The 14,838-nt window shown below is 50.9% G+C and overlaps 1 protein-coding gene across 1 annotated transcript in view; it reads right to left on the bottom strand.

The window, feature by feature from the left end:
- Positions 1 to 14,838, bottom strand: part of Col4a1 (collagen type IV alpha 1 chain) — a 125,434-nt gene that overhangs the window by 76,756 nt on the left and 33,840 nt on the right. The gene's annotated exons all lie outside the window — the stretch shown is intronic.

Here is a 14,838-nt window from a genome sequence, read left to right as displayed (position 1 = left end):
TATAGTTCATTTCTAATATAAAAATCAATGGTGAAAATGCAAGGAAAAGAATCCAAAGACACCATGACCCCTTTAGAGGAAGGGAACTAACGTGTATTCAGTGTCCGCCAGGTGCCTCAGTCAGCTGGCATCTTATTTAACAAGCCGAACAACAGTTTTCAGACAGGTCCTACTGCCCCCATTTCACAGGTGTGCAGACTGACTTAGGAGGCTCAGTACAACCTGGCTGAAATGAGAGCCCAGCTCATCCTCCATCATGTCAATGAGCGACGGCACCCACAGGCCTGCACGTTCCCCCAAAGAATCCAAGTTTTAAACCCTGTAGATACAGGTATTGTGGAGAGAACAGGAAGGCGTGTGACAGGAACAACATGGTTCACAAGCTTTCTCAGAGGCCACTTTATGCCTGAAGTTCATGCCCACATTCTGCTGCAGGTGATAATGGTTTCTTGAGAATAAAATGCTATTCATAGCACTGTGCCCACGGGACATCATATTTTTAATACCCTCAAGTGTAGCCCATTGCCATGGAGATATTCTGCATGAAACAATTACATCTGGAGATACTTATTTCATGAAGTTAAATCTGAACAAGTGCCTCCAAGACAGTAAGTTGTTTTTAATTTTATATTTTGGAAATGGGGACAATTGACCACAGTCCAAACAAACTCCCGAGATCAGGGATCTGCTTCCTCCTCTGACTCACTATCAGCCAAGCTCTAGGATACTCTCTCAGAGCCTCTGACATTCTGACCACTGCACATGCGCAGTTTGGCTGCTTCATCTGGGTCCTAGTGAGCACTCAGGGTGGTTCAGAGTCAAGGCCAAAATCTTCAACCTGTGCTGCAGGAGGTTCATCCAAAAAGCACAGACGAATGCTGGGGGACTTTAATAGCCTGGCTCAGCTGCCACCATCTCTCACCCCCTAGTCCCCATGGCATGGTGACTGTGCCTGTGCTGGAGGCTCTCCACAGGTTCTCACATGACTCCCCAATCCACCTGAGCCCTTGGGGCACCCCCGAGCTGGGGCGGGAGCTGCCTGGTAGGTAACCAGGTAAATCATAAGTTAATAAGCAGTTAATAACCTGGTTAGCATTCAGACCAGAAAAGCCCAGAAAGTAAGGCAACCCCAGATCACTCGGGTTCCCAGAGCCCCAGGCCACCCGGGTCCCAGCCAGCCTCCTCTCCAGGACTGTGGGCCCCCCGCCACAGCGTTTCTGCCCTGCAGCAGGTTCAGAAACACATCTCTGCTCCTTCAATTCTGCTAAACTTCATTCCATTCCTACAGACCAAGTGGGAGAAATCAACCAATTATCTGAACTCAGTTATCTGCAGACTCTGTTTAGGAAGGGCCCTCCAGTTACCCACATGTAGTTGGCAGAAACTCAATAACAGCTCAAAGTGATATGAGGTTTCTACTCCTAAGTCAATGGTAGTTTCTTTGAAACATGGAACTTGCAGAGAATCGGAGTACTAAAGCTAAAAATGGCTATGTGGCAATTCTGGGGTTTTCTCTTCTGAAATGTTGATAAAATCTCAGAAGCTTATCTCTATTCAATTTGAAGGAGGTTATGAAAATGAACTTGCTGGGATTATTCCCATAAGCTGTCAGTGGACTCCTTAATTGCAGGGACTCTGGGCCACAGTGGCCATGCTGGGGTCAAACTGCTTCTTGGGCTTCTGTTACAGTGGCCTGTGCGGGTGACATGCAGGCAGTGCTGGCCTGGACAACACTGCAGGTCACAGAAACTCAGGAATCCGAGAGGAGAAAGGACGAGAGTGGTTCCCCCCCACACCAGCTTGCACTGTATATCACACATGGATTGTTTTAAATGGCGGACCAGATGTATCTGTAGCTTTATTCACATGGGAAATTCTTAACTTCTTTATTCACATAGGAAATTTTATTACCAATTTTGTCTTTAGGAGGCAATTCCAAAGAATTGATAATTCTTAGAATATCTAAAGTACAGTCATCTTTTCAGAAAAAAAAAAGAGATGTTTCTAAGGCCATGATTGTTTGTATCACATTTTGGTGGGGCTGGCATCTCACGTCAATGGCTTTAATAAGATCAATTAATTTTCAGAATAACAAACAAAAATCATAATTGCATGTTTACTTTGCTGAATAAAATTTCTTTCAAAATATCACTATTCTGATCCTTTACAATTTCTATTTTATAATAGAGCTTGCTGAATTTCACCCTGACATCTAGGGGTATCCCAGCTGTGATTCAAGGGCCCACTACTAATAAGAATATAACTCATGAGCTGGGGCTGTAGCTCAGTGGCAGAGTGCTGTCTAGCATGTATGAGGCACTGGGTTCGATCCTCAGCACCACATAGAAATAAACAAATACAATATAGGCATTCTTCCATATACTACTACAAAAAAAAATTAAAAAAAGAATACAACTCGTGTGCTGTGTGTCCCTTTATAAGCAGCTATAATGCATGCTTTTGGAAAAGCTGGTTAAAATAAAAGCTCTAAGTGGACATCTTATCTGGCTGCTGTACACTGCTCTGCGTGCCTCTACTAGCAACTCAGAGTCACAGCTTCATAGGGGACCTCACTTCTTTAAGGTTCGTCACAATGTCTTGATTTCCTGGGGAATTTCACTTTACATCTGGGCCTCTCGGCAAAATCAAAGGATTTGTGCAGCCTGTGGGCCCCAACGGCAAACGGCTGGCTCCAGATCCAGGGCGTTAATGAGGCCTGTCCCCTCCCCCCCTGGCCGGGACACATTGGGCCATCGATGAGCTCCATCCCATCTGTTTCAGATAGAACGGGAAGAGCTGGTACATTCTGTGAAGTGCCTGTCCCTTTCCCTGCACTTCCCCTTGGGTGTCCTCGGGTCAAGCAGATTAGCTCCAGGTCCTGGGCTTTCTTCCCACGAGACACACTTAACCCCCGAGGTCACACAGCGGAAGTTGGCCATGACGGCAGCCCTGCTTGGAAGCTGAGGAATGTGGCCCCAAGATCTCGAAGGGCGAGCACGCTGCAGGTCTTGGTCCCTCACAGAAGGTGACTGCCATGGGTAACAGTAAGTAGGGGACCCAGAGGTATGGGAGGAGCACCTGGAAGGCCCTGGTCATTTACTCCTGAAACCACAGAGAAGCTGAGCAAAAACCAAGTCAAACCTGGGAGTGAGTCCTTCAGCCTCTTCCCAGGAGTCCCTACAACCCAAAAGCCGCCCAGTCCCCAGCACAGCCTGGGAGATCTGCACACCCCACCTCAAGAGCAGAGAGCAGCATTAAAAAAAAAAAAAAAAAAAAAAAAAAAAAACAGAAAACACGGCCCAGAAGGACTGCAAAAGTACTACAAAGAAATCCCTAGACCAAATATCTCTGGATCCTCTAAGCATCTCTGCATCTTTTCAGGATGGGTTAAAACAATTAATACTACTGAAATTTCCCTTTAGGAGCCCATCAAGAGTTCCAGCAAGCAGAACCCCCAGAGTCAATATTACAGAGGATGTTAAGTCCTAAAATACACTAGGACTTTACGATACACGGTGCTCCTGCCAGAGGGGGAAGTGGAGGGATGGGCCAGCCTCCTCCAGGTGCTGGAATCCGAGAAGCCCTTCTCCACACCGAGGCCAGCTCTCACGGCAGGACAGATGGCGGGCTCCCTGCTGGGGCTGCAGAGAGCCTCGACACTGGGCAGCTGAGAGCTGCTGTGGGTGAGGTGTCCTCCCAGCAGTCTGCTCACCGTGGCCTGCCCACTGGACCAAGGCACGCCAGGAAGGAGCAGAACAGGATGAAGTCCTCCTTTCTGATGGTTCCCCTGCTCAGATGGAAGATAGGTCTTTGCCATGCTGCTTTACGACTTCTGTGTTTCACATCCCACAAAACAGGGACATGTGGAGATCTGCCAAGTGGAAAGAGCTTATCTTTCAAATTCCTTTCCACATTCCCTATGCTGTGCAAAATGTCAAATACTTCTGTGGGGCTATTGCTAGTCCCATATTCTTCCTGTCAGCTCACTTCCTCAGGGGTCTTCTGAATAATTATCTGCCCCACTAAAGAAACGTGTGGAGTAGAAGAATGTGAGTCAGGGCTGCTGGGGCAGAATTAAGTGTGCAGAAACCAAGGATGTGTGGCCCAGGGGCCCTTCACTCATGGCTGGTGGGGCTGCCGGGAGGAATTGCCCTTTGGAAACCAGAAACATTCATAAAATTTACCCCTCAAACAACTATGCATAGAATTAAAAAATCACCAACAAAAGCAAGAGCCAAATACAGGTCAAATATTGCAGTCCAATACTTTCTTAAAAGCTTACATCTGCACAGCATTTTTGAATGTCCACGAATACACCTGATGTACTTAGGATGACTGGATGTCTCCCCTGTTTTCAGGAAGTTCACAGTCAATACAACTTCATCTGCCTTGTTTCGTTATTATTATTTTAGCATAATTTTGTCTTGATCAGTTAAGAGCAACGAGATTCCAAAGATGTGAAAATGATTCTTTATCATTAATTTAACCAAAAGGAGAACTGAGTTAAATAATATTTCGATTCCCTTCAGCAACGGAAGACATAGACACAGAACAATCGTGGCTCCTTTTGAGTCTCAGACAATATTTCTGCTCTAATTTGAAAACAACTCCAAGTGTTGATACGTTCTTGGCAAAAAGGATCAGCATGAAAAATCTGAGAAAGCGGCTGAATTTCAGTGTGTGGCTCTCCCCCTCTTTTGTAGCGTGACTCAGCTTCCCACATGGGGACCTCGCGCGCGGCCTCCTGCTTCTCGTTACAGCCTGGGCTGGAGAGCCCTGAGGGGCCCCACAACACCAGGCTGAGGAAACGAGGGTGTTGGCTTGGCTTCTTGTACGACCAGCATGTGGTTCCTGCCCTGCTCTCCTCCTTCCCCTGGAGCCATTTGTTGACTCATCTGCCCTGCTTTTCTTCCCTTTCTCCCACTAGACGGGGGTGGACATTAAATGTTCCTGCTTGGAGAAGATGGTCCCCAGGGAATAATGATGAAGCCCAGGGTTTCAGCTCCAGGTCACTGGTCTCTGTCCAGCTGCAGGCAGATGTGGCTATAATTAGTTGTCCTATGACAGTGGTCCTTGGATGGCCAAGTGTGCAATGAGTCGGTGAGCTCCGTGGGTGTCCACTGGGGACCACGGGTGGTAACGCATGACCTGGGACGAGACTTCCCATGACTGTGAGTCACTGGTCTGGATCAAGCTGGCTAGTGGGCTCAGCGAGTCTCCAGCCTGGGGTCCAACTGAGCCTCCCCCAGGCTCCTGAAGCAGGGGCCCTCCCCTGGGCGAAGGTGCAGACTGGAGAGTCTCTGGGGCCTTCAGAGCCCACTGTCCCCGCAGCGTCCTCCCCCTTGGCAGCTGCCCTCTGCAGGTTCCCTGGTTCCCGTCTCAGCCCACGGAGACAAAACTGCTCTCTCTTCCCCAGCCCACTCCATAGCCTTCCCCTCCTTCAAAGAGAAAGTGCTACTGAGCTGGGCATGAAAAAGAACTGGTTACCTCCACCAAGTCTGGAGAAACCTGCCAGCCCCTGCTGTGCTGAAGTCGTGTCTGCTTTCCATCTTCTCTCTCTATGGGTGGACACAGACGTGCCCCACTCCCTCCACACCTGGTTGGCTCTTTCTTCCCATCCACCTCACCCCCTGAGCTGGCTGTCCAGACCTTGGCCTCCACTCTGACCTCTGACTCCCATGTCCAGCCCACATGGACAGCTTCCCCGGGCCTGGGCCCAGGAGGGCTAAGTCGGCAGGGCTGGGGGTGTCACCAGGGCCCTATCCAATCTCCTGATCAGCAGGTATTAGGATGTGCCTCCATGCCTCCTGCTCTAGGCCAGGTGAGCTAGGTGCAGGGTGTGTTAGCTAGCAGGTAGGAAGGGAGAAGCCAAGCTCAAGGAGAACGGCAAGGTGAGCCAAGCTCCCCAGCCTGGAACCAGGTCCTGCAAAGCCAGGTCGTGGAAGGCCACGGGACTCTACAGAGAAAGAAAGCAGGATAAGGAAGCATCGGGTGGGGCTGGGGTGGGCCCCGGTGCCTCGTGGCCAGGACTGAAGTGACCCAGCCCTGAGGCCACAGGGGGCTGGTTCTGGAAGTCCTAGACACTGGTGTGGAGCAAAGACTGTGCTCACAGCAACGGGCTGAGGCATGGCTGCCTCTAGATCTGTTTGTCCCAATACTACTGAGACTCAGAGGTGCCACTGGAGAAGCGGGAGCACGTTTCCAGGAAGACGGAGAGAAGTGCGGCCATGTTGGTATTGCCTAACCATGAACAAGTCTCCGCTTCGCCTGCTATGGCAATCTCCATGTGGCTTTTAATTTAGAGGCCTGTCTTCAAAGCAGATGGACACGAGTTTCCTCCATGCCCACCAATGTCTCTCAATCCACCAGAGCACCTGCAGCGCACTTCAAGAAATGCGACAGAGTTAGAGTGGACACATTTTAAAGGCTGGAGAAGAAATGAGAGAAGGGAGGGAAGGAGAGAGTCAGCGGGAAGGAAGGCAGGAGAGAGAGTGGGATGTGCAGGACAGGAGACCGCCCTGCCTCTCCCCGGGTGTGGCCGGAGACCTGCTCGAGCCGGCCTCTCTGGGCCCGTGCCACGGTCCTCCTCCTTGTCTGTTAAGTAACCATATTCCTACTGTTCCTTTGACACATCTTTGTTTCTCAGACTCGGCACCATCGCGACCATCAGTGCTGCCGTGAAGGATCCAGCCTTCTGCAGGGCAGTCGTTCAGAAGAGGGGAGATGGGCCCCAGCCTTGAATTCTCCCAATTACCCTGCTCTGATCCACCCGCCATCCTGTCTGCCTTAGGCCTTCAGACAAATGCCTGACTGGGTCTAAACGTGAAATCTAAGGAACACTGGGCGAATCCCCGGTGCCCTTCCTTCAGTGACCCAACACACACACTGCACATTCTCACATTAAGTGAAAAATCCCAAACTGTGGCTTGGTTCGGTGCCACACAGGGGCTCACGGGTGGCTGTCCAGAGGGCTCTGTGCAGAGGCAGGTTTTCCCCTCAGCACCCTGTCTTCCACACCCAGGGCCCCACTTGGGAAGCAGCTCATAGCAGCACCCGAGCAGGGAGAAGCGCTGCACGCTGAGCATGAAGCAGAGGGGAGTTTTTATTTATCCTCTGCATTCCACTGGCTGAGCCCCGAAGATTTCTGACACTGGAAAAGGAAATGTGGAAAGCCTACGTGACCACTGAAGTATCTCAAGAACGATGGGCCTCCAACAGGGCCGCTGAGCCACACAGCAGCTCACAGCACCTTTCCTTACACCATCAAATATGGAAAACCCGAGCTGATGCCATGTCCGTCTCCTCCCCTGGAGGGAGGGGTGGGAGGAAAGCCCAGACTGACTTCATGATATAATAGGTTTCATATTCTTGGTGATTCCACCATCAGTTAGACAAATTTCATGATATGATTTTTGTTCTATTAGTCAAACTGATAAGCTCAGAATCATCTTAACCTGTTAAACCTTATTTAACTCATGATAATGCAAGAACAATATCAATCCTCGTGCAAGAAATAACATAGATCTTGCAGACATCTGCCAGCTTCATAGGCAATCTGTCCACCACCTCTCCAAGAATGCTCCACCTACAGCTAGACATGTAGGTGGACTTTTTTGGGACTCCAGCACATGGGAGATAGTGGAATAGGTGTGGGTTTTTCCCGTGGGTGACTCTCTGGTGGATAAGGTGTCGGTTTAGAGAGAGAAGAGAAGAGCCATGCTTGGGAGGATCACTGTTGCTGCTGCTGTGGAAACACACGGTGCTCGAGAAGAAAAGTTGCTCTAGATTGGGGTGGTGTGCCCCGTGAAAGAGCCAAGGAGTGAAGAAGAGGGTGACACTGTCAGGGCCCAGCTCGGCCCCTGCACACACTTGACAGAAGCAGCAGGACACCAGACCCTGAACCCGGCAGGGACGGCAGAGCTGGGACGGCAGAGGTGGGACCGCAGAGCTGGGACGGCAGAGCTGGGACGGCAGACGAGGGCATTCCAGGAGGAGGCAGTGTGCACCAAATATGGCCATGAGACAGCCCAGGGCACATCTGAGGACGCCGAGCCCCCCCGGCTGCCAGGACGGACCGCACGCGGGGACGGGCAGACTCGGCACACGGCGAGGGCTGCTGCCACACTGTCACAAGGGCCCAGCTCCAGACTAAGGCAGCACCAGGGACCACTCCTGGGGCTGGGACCCCTGCACACACGCTGAGTCCCCCATGGGTGTCACTGGTCGTTCACCGTGACTTCCACTTCCCAGAGCCATCACGAAACATCCTGTCAGGACAACAGTCACGGCTGTTCACCTCTCTTGCCCGGCAGGGGACACGCTTTATCTGCATGTTCAGACGAATCCCAGACAGCCAGGAGGAGGCTGAAGGTGACTTCCTAACTACACCCAGGGTCCAACACCAGGCCCACTCACACAGCCCCTTTCAAAAGGAAATGGACTTACACTCTCTGTACAGACTCTAAGAGGCCAGAGGCTCGCCTTGGGACTGTCACCCCCCAAGGGGAACGCTGTCCGATGTGCATCTTTAAACCACGTTTGAAAATTCAAACAAAGGTAAACAGAAACCTCATGTAACACCCGGTGTCGTTCTGAACTCCTCAGAGCGACGCAGCAGCAGCTCTGCACTGGACAAACGGCCAGAGGCCCCTCAGGAAGACCTCTGCCTGCCAAGCTTCCCAGGCACATGCAAACTGGAGCAGAGCAGAAGCAAAGTTCCCTAAATACATGGACACAGTGGCTGGTGGACCAAAACTGCTACTCTGCAAACCATAAATGGCACTTTCAAAAGACCTACCTCAAAACCCAACTGTAGCACTTATGGTCAAAGAAAAAGTGGGAAAACCACAGAGGAAAGCCAGGCGGTTGCTGGTTAAAACTGTGGCCTCTCAGGGACACCCTGGTGTTGACACTGTGGCCAGTGCCACAGACAGGGATCTGCAGGGATTCCGAGAGGTCCTGTGGTCAACTGCGTCATCTCTAGACAAGGCTTCCGCTCCTTGGCTTTTCCAAGGAAAGTGAAGAAAAACATTTAGCAGAGTTGATCCACTCACGGTTCATTATGAAAATAAATATGAAGTATAACAGCCTTCCAGTCACGCTGACTGCCATCTGAGTTTAGAGAGCTTTCTTAGAACCGGAGCTCAGTCCAGCTCCCGACCCTATGACGTGAAAGAGAGGCAGGCAGCCGGGTGTCTCTGCTCTCCCCTGTCCCCCCCGAACACTGACTTCCCAGCATCCTGGGCAGACAACACTGTATGCAGTTCTAGGAGACTTTGGGATACAAAAAATGGGGTTTCTAATGGCAAAGCACTTTAGTAAGAATTTAACATCCAGAAAATTCTAGATACATTTTGCCACCATTTACCATTAAGTTTAAAGTAAACAGATATTAATCATATTGAGGTAAAGTGAACTGGACAACTCTCAAAAAAATAAAATTGAGACATAGACTTTGAGTTTTAAGATGATTTCAGTCTCTACTCCAACTCTGTGCCTTCCTTTTATTAAAAATATAATCTGGAATGACCAGTTGATGTCAATGATGAATTAATATGTAAGGTAATAAATAACACTAGCTTTTCTGTTATTACTTTGACTTCAGTTTTAGGTTAATACGAGCTTTTGGTAATCTTACACAAAGAAAACTGACTCACTGTGGTTCCCAATCTATGAATATTTTTTAATCCTTAAAATCATGAAGTAGCTTTGAAAACAACAAAGGGTATGTTCAGCCTAGTTTCAGTGTTAACTGCATTTTGTCATGAAAAATGGAAAACACGTGTTTGGTCTCCGCAGCCTTGAGCAGCACCCGCAAGATCTCTTGAACCTGAGGGAGGACCTCATCGGAGGCCACACCCGGTAACCTGCAGCACCCTTTGAAGACGCCCAAGAGCTCGGAGGGGTCAGCCCAGAATGGGTCACATTCCTTCCCTCCCCTCTGGGCCCTGGAGCCTGGCCTCGGCAGCCCTCCTGGCCCACCTCCAGGTGCCACTTCACTGACCTTGGGAGCCAGCACAGTGGCTTTTCCTGCCTGGCTAATTTGCATGCTTTGCCTATTTAAGGCAATTCTCACCAGAACTTGCTTTTCTCTCCACAAGCCTCATTTCCTCTCTTCCGTCCCCTCTGCTTTCATTAATCATTTTTTGTTTTTTTAGAGTACTGACCCTAGTTAAGTAGCTTCAACAGTAACCACTGCATCGTTTACTTTCTCTTCTGACAGGACATATTTATTCTGAAGTTTGCGCAAATCTAAAACAATTTGTTTCCAAGTTTTTTATTGACAAGGATCACTTTTTTCTAAGGCCTCCCTAGGCAGAGCAAACCCGAGATGGGAAATGTGCTCAGCGCCAGGGTCTGAAGGTGGACTGGACAGGCAGCAGGCCTAACAGGACCCCACCCAGCAGCAAAGGTGACAGGGAGCAGAGACAGGGCCCTGTGCTGCACTCACTGTCCAGTCACCTGTGGGCAGCGTCGGCAAATCTGGGGTCATGAAAAAAAGTGAAACTACAAGCCTTTTGTTAATAATGGGTTTAGAACGTGATCAATCATTATTTCTAATCAAAACAAGCTATCCCTTGTGATTCTATTAATTTATTGGCCACAAAAAAAGACCAAGAGACAAAAAGAGCTAAGTGCCCACTGAGCGCTGTACAGGTGCTGAGTGGAGTGCTCTCTGTCTCCTGTCCTGTGCCACTAGCTGGGGCCACCCCAGCAACAGTGGCCAAGCAGCTTCATGTGTGAGATGCACTGCAACAGCCACCCCCAATCCTGCAGCACTGTACCCTGTTACATGCGCCTGACCACACACCCCGCCACCAACCCCCAGGTCAGGGCCACTCCCAGGTGCTGCTCCTCCAGCCCACTGGCACCACCAGGAACCTGTCCACCAATGGTTCCGACTACACCCGGACGCTTTGTCCCAGGCAGGGGGATGGCAGCTAAGCAGTGGTGTGAAGCACCCGTCAGTGAGATGACTAAAATGGTAAATCTCATGTGACGCGTGTTTTACCACTGTCCTACCCACTCCACACTGACCATTCCCAGGACAGCCCCCCGCGGGAATGACGTGAGCAACACAGATACAAACCAGGGTGTGCGCTCACAGGCAGGAGTGAGACTCCTGGGGCCACCCTGTGGGAGTGGAGCACAGAACCCAGGCCCACTTAGACCTCACCTGCACCTGAGGAGCTCTGGAAGTGGATTCTCAATCATTGCTGAGTCCTGAGAGGCTGTATGACTGCTGCCCTGGCCGCTGAGGACAGAAGTCGGGAGGCCTTGCACTGACCAGGGAGTAAGGGACAGAGATGTCTACCTGGGTGAAGTCCCGGAGACCGCCCTCTCTCTCTCCACAACACATGACCTCTGCCAAAGTCACCCTCAGTCCTTAACCTTCCTGTGGACATTGCGGAGAAGGCAGGGGTTGCTTCAAAATATGCCTGTCCTCCTGGGGAACTGTGACCAGAGAGCCACTTGGCCATTCGATTTACATCAACAGCAGCTCAGAAATCCAAGGCAACTCTCATAAACTCCTCAGAGGTGCATAACTTCAGCATATGTCTGAGACTTCTTAGGGACTTTCTTCCTACTCTAAGTTCTCATTTTTATGTAGACAAAATTACACAGAGGTCAACAGGCCTGCAGGTGTGGTTCATCTCAGATCCGGCCACTGTACAGCAGGAGGACACACAGCAAGGCACTGGGCCCACGGGCTGCGCAGCACACACGGGAGGAAAGTGCAGACAATGCACGGGGAGGCACGTGCCGCCTGCCACACTCACTACACCCGCCAGTAATTTCCAGGTCAAGGTCTATGTTTCCCCTTCTCCTGATCCACTGCCCTCCCCGGTTTCCCCTTGGTGATGCCCTTCCTGCTGAGGACTGAGTTATACAATCTGATTTCAGTGCGAGTGTGGCCAGGAGTCACCCAGCCTTCCACCCACAGGCAGACTCCTGGCACCGACCCCGAGGCCTCGAGAGCTGGAGGGAGTTCCTGGGAGTTGTTCTCCACCGTGAACCTGAACTCTGGTCAGATGAACCCACTGCCCCCCAGCAGGTAGCTCTGGTTGGCTGAGCCCTTCAAACTCATCAGACGCTCCTGGAAAAGTCCCACAGAGCAGAAGGCATGCCACGGAGGTGAAGCCAGAGAGCGCACGCACACCCTCTCTCCTCCAGGCAGAGGGCAAACCGTCTCGGACCACAGGAAGTGAAAGGTCTTCAGGGAATTCAGGGTGGCCTTCGACCTCCAGGAATGATGAAATACCCTGAATCAAATCCTTCAAAATCAGGAAAGAAAGTTCAGAGGAAAAAACAGAGCACAGTGTGCCATCTGTAGTCCTGGGAAGCCACCTGTCACCCACCAAATCATGCACGAAGGAGACTGTTAAGACACAGCCATGCACTCCCTAAAGACCCACTCTGAAGCGTGCATCACCACGAGTAAGCGCTGTATCATTTTTATCATCAAAATGGAATTGGTTATTTTCAAATTCTTTTTTCTGAAATTGGTTATTTTGTAAAATACATGAAAAACTTAACTTCTTGTGAAGTATGATAGCTCTGCCAATTGTATATTTAATGAAAAATGTACAAATAATCATTGAAATGGTATCCTGCTTTACAGACCTTTTTTTTTTTTTTTTTTTTGTAAAAATACCTACTGGGGTTCTTTTATGGACTGTAAAGCATAAGGTTAGTTTGTCCGTGTTATGATCAAATAATAACAAGTTCCTAGTTATGGATATGTGAAAACCTAGAATTAAACAGTTAAGTGATTACTACTCTTTTAAAAAGTAGGCCAGGATTTATTTTCAGAGCCAACACATCTGCAAAAATTGCATCAAAAGAAAAAGTGGAGAACATTCTCATCCCCGATGCTGGCTGACGGGAGGCTGGGACAGCAGCTGCACGCAGTCGCTCCCATTGGAACGCTGAGGTGGCCCCCCACCCCTGACCATCTGAGCAGCAGGCACCTGCACTGGCCTTCCATCCCTCCCCCCTGGGTGTAGGCTCGTGGGTTTCTGAGGTCAGAGGTCTCAGACTGGTCCAAGAAGTCCCAAGGTTCATACAAGTTCGTTCTCATCTCTGAGAAGCATGTTCACCATGCTTCATCCGTCCTGCCCCCTGGGCGTACCTGAGTAGCTGCACAGCCTCTGCCCAAAGCCGAAAGCTTGGCAACCCCTCCTAAGCCCCTGAAGCTCAAGTCCAGCCAAACCAAGAAGGCCAGAGACCAGGTGAACACATGTACTCCAACAGACACACATTCGTGCCTCGCTTTCCTAACCAAACCAAAGAACGCCAGCTCCAGTTCCCTAGGTTAGTTCCTCAGGCCAACACCTCTGTGCCAGCTCCGTGGGTCCTGTACAAGAAGGCATGGCCTGCTGGTGCTCCTGTGCTCTGCTTCCTTCCCTTCATCTCCATCCGTCAGGGACTGATACCTGATCCACACCCTCAGAGCCACGGAGGCCACAGGAGCCCAGGGAGTCTGGCCCCTTCACTTCTGGGATATCTTGCTTACACTTTGCCCTCATCTCCCCCACTGTTTTAACAGACTGTTCTTCCTCTCCTACTCTATCACTCACTAACCAAAGCATGCTGGTGTGCTGGCCAGGCTGAGCACAACTCGGAGCTCAGGAAGGTGCTTCACGTCCTAAGGTAACCAGAGAAGAAGCAAAGCATGCCCTGTTTCCATTCAGCAAGATGAAGGAGGAGATAAAGAAAGGAGGTAGGAAGGTCAAAGAATGAAGAGGCAGCTGTGGGAAGAGCTTGGCTTATCTCCTGAGTGCAGGCCTCAGACCTCCTACACATGCACATGGAGGCATCGACCAAGCCAGACGAGCCCTGGGATATATTCTGAATAATTGCGAGTATCCTAGTGGCCAAAATGAGAGGGTCAACTAGGCAGGCCACAGCCACAAGTGGCCCCGGATGGTGACTCCCCTCACTGGAGTCCTGCACAGCTACATTCTAAGTTGTGTGACTGATTGGTAGCCGAGAACCACAGAGCATTCCTGGCTTGACCCAGCAAAGGCGAGAGCCAGCAGCACCTGAGTGGCCACCAAGTCAGAGGATGCATACGCTGTCCTGTCACACCCAGGACACGGCTGGGCCTGCGTCTTCACACAGGTGACTACAGGAAGTCACTACAAGTGACTTTCAGGAAGCAGAGAGCCTCTCCTCCCTGCTATGTCCCCACATCCTAGTGCACCAACAGGTGGCACTAAGTGGCACCAACAGAGGTACATCTCAGTGGCTCTGCCTTCCTGAGGTGCGATGCACTGTGGCAGGCAGGGTTTGGGAGCTGGCAGAGAAGATGAGTGGACCCTGCAGGCGACACAGCTGCTCATTTCCACTGCAGCAGGGCCACTCTCCATGCTAGGGTAGATCTAAGCAGAACACTCCTGGGGAACCTGTTAGGACGCTGCGTGGGGTACAGAGGGCTTTCAGCTCTGTCATCTCCAGGGTTGTTGCTAAGAGACCCAGGGGGCCACGGCAAAGAGACTGATGCCCACAGGGACGGCTCCCGGCAGCAGAGGCTGCAAACATGGGATGGGGCTGTGCGTAACCCAGAGAGTGAAGTCATGCACCAGCCTGCACCACCGGGAAGCTCTCACACAGCGAAAGATCACCACGCGATAAAGGGCTGAAAGCTATTCCCCACCTCAGCTGTTTCAGCCTCTCGGCCTCGGAATGAGCTGACAGACTGCAGCTCGAGCTCCGGCAGCGCCAGGGGAGCTGGCGAGCCGACTTCCTCTGAACCAGGAAACAACAGGCATGGACATGTCACAGCCGCCCAGAGCAGGGCCATCCTGGCTGTGTGGACTGGGGTTCATGAGAGCA

Source organism: Urocitellus parryii, chromosome 2, assembly GCF_045843805.1.
Source record: "Urocitellus parryii isolate mUroPar1 chromosome 2, mUroPar1.hap1, whole genome shotgun sequence".
Taxonomy (NCBI): domain Eukaryota; kingdom Metazoa; phylum Chordata; class Mammalia; order Rodentia; family Sciuridae; genus Urocitellus; species Urocitellus parryii.
The sequence above is the reverse complement of the archived record's forward strand: the minus strand, read 5'-3'. Positions and strand labels throughout refer to the sequence as shown.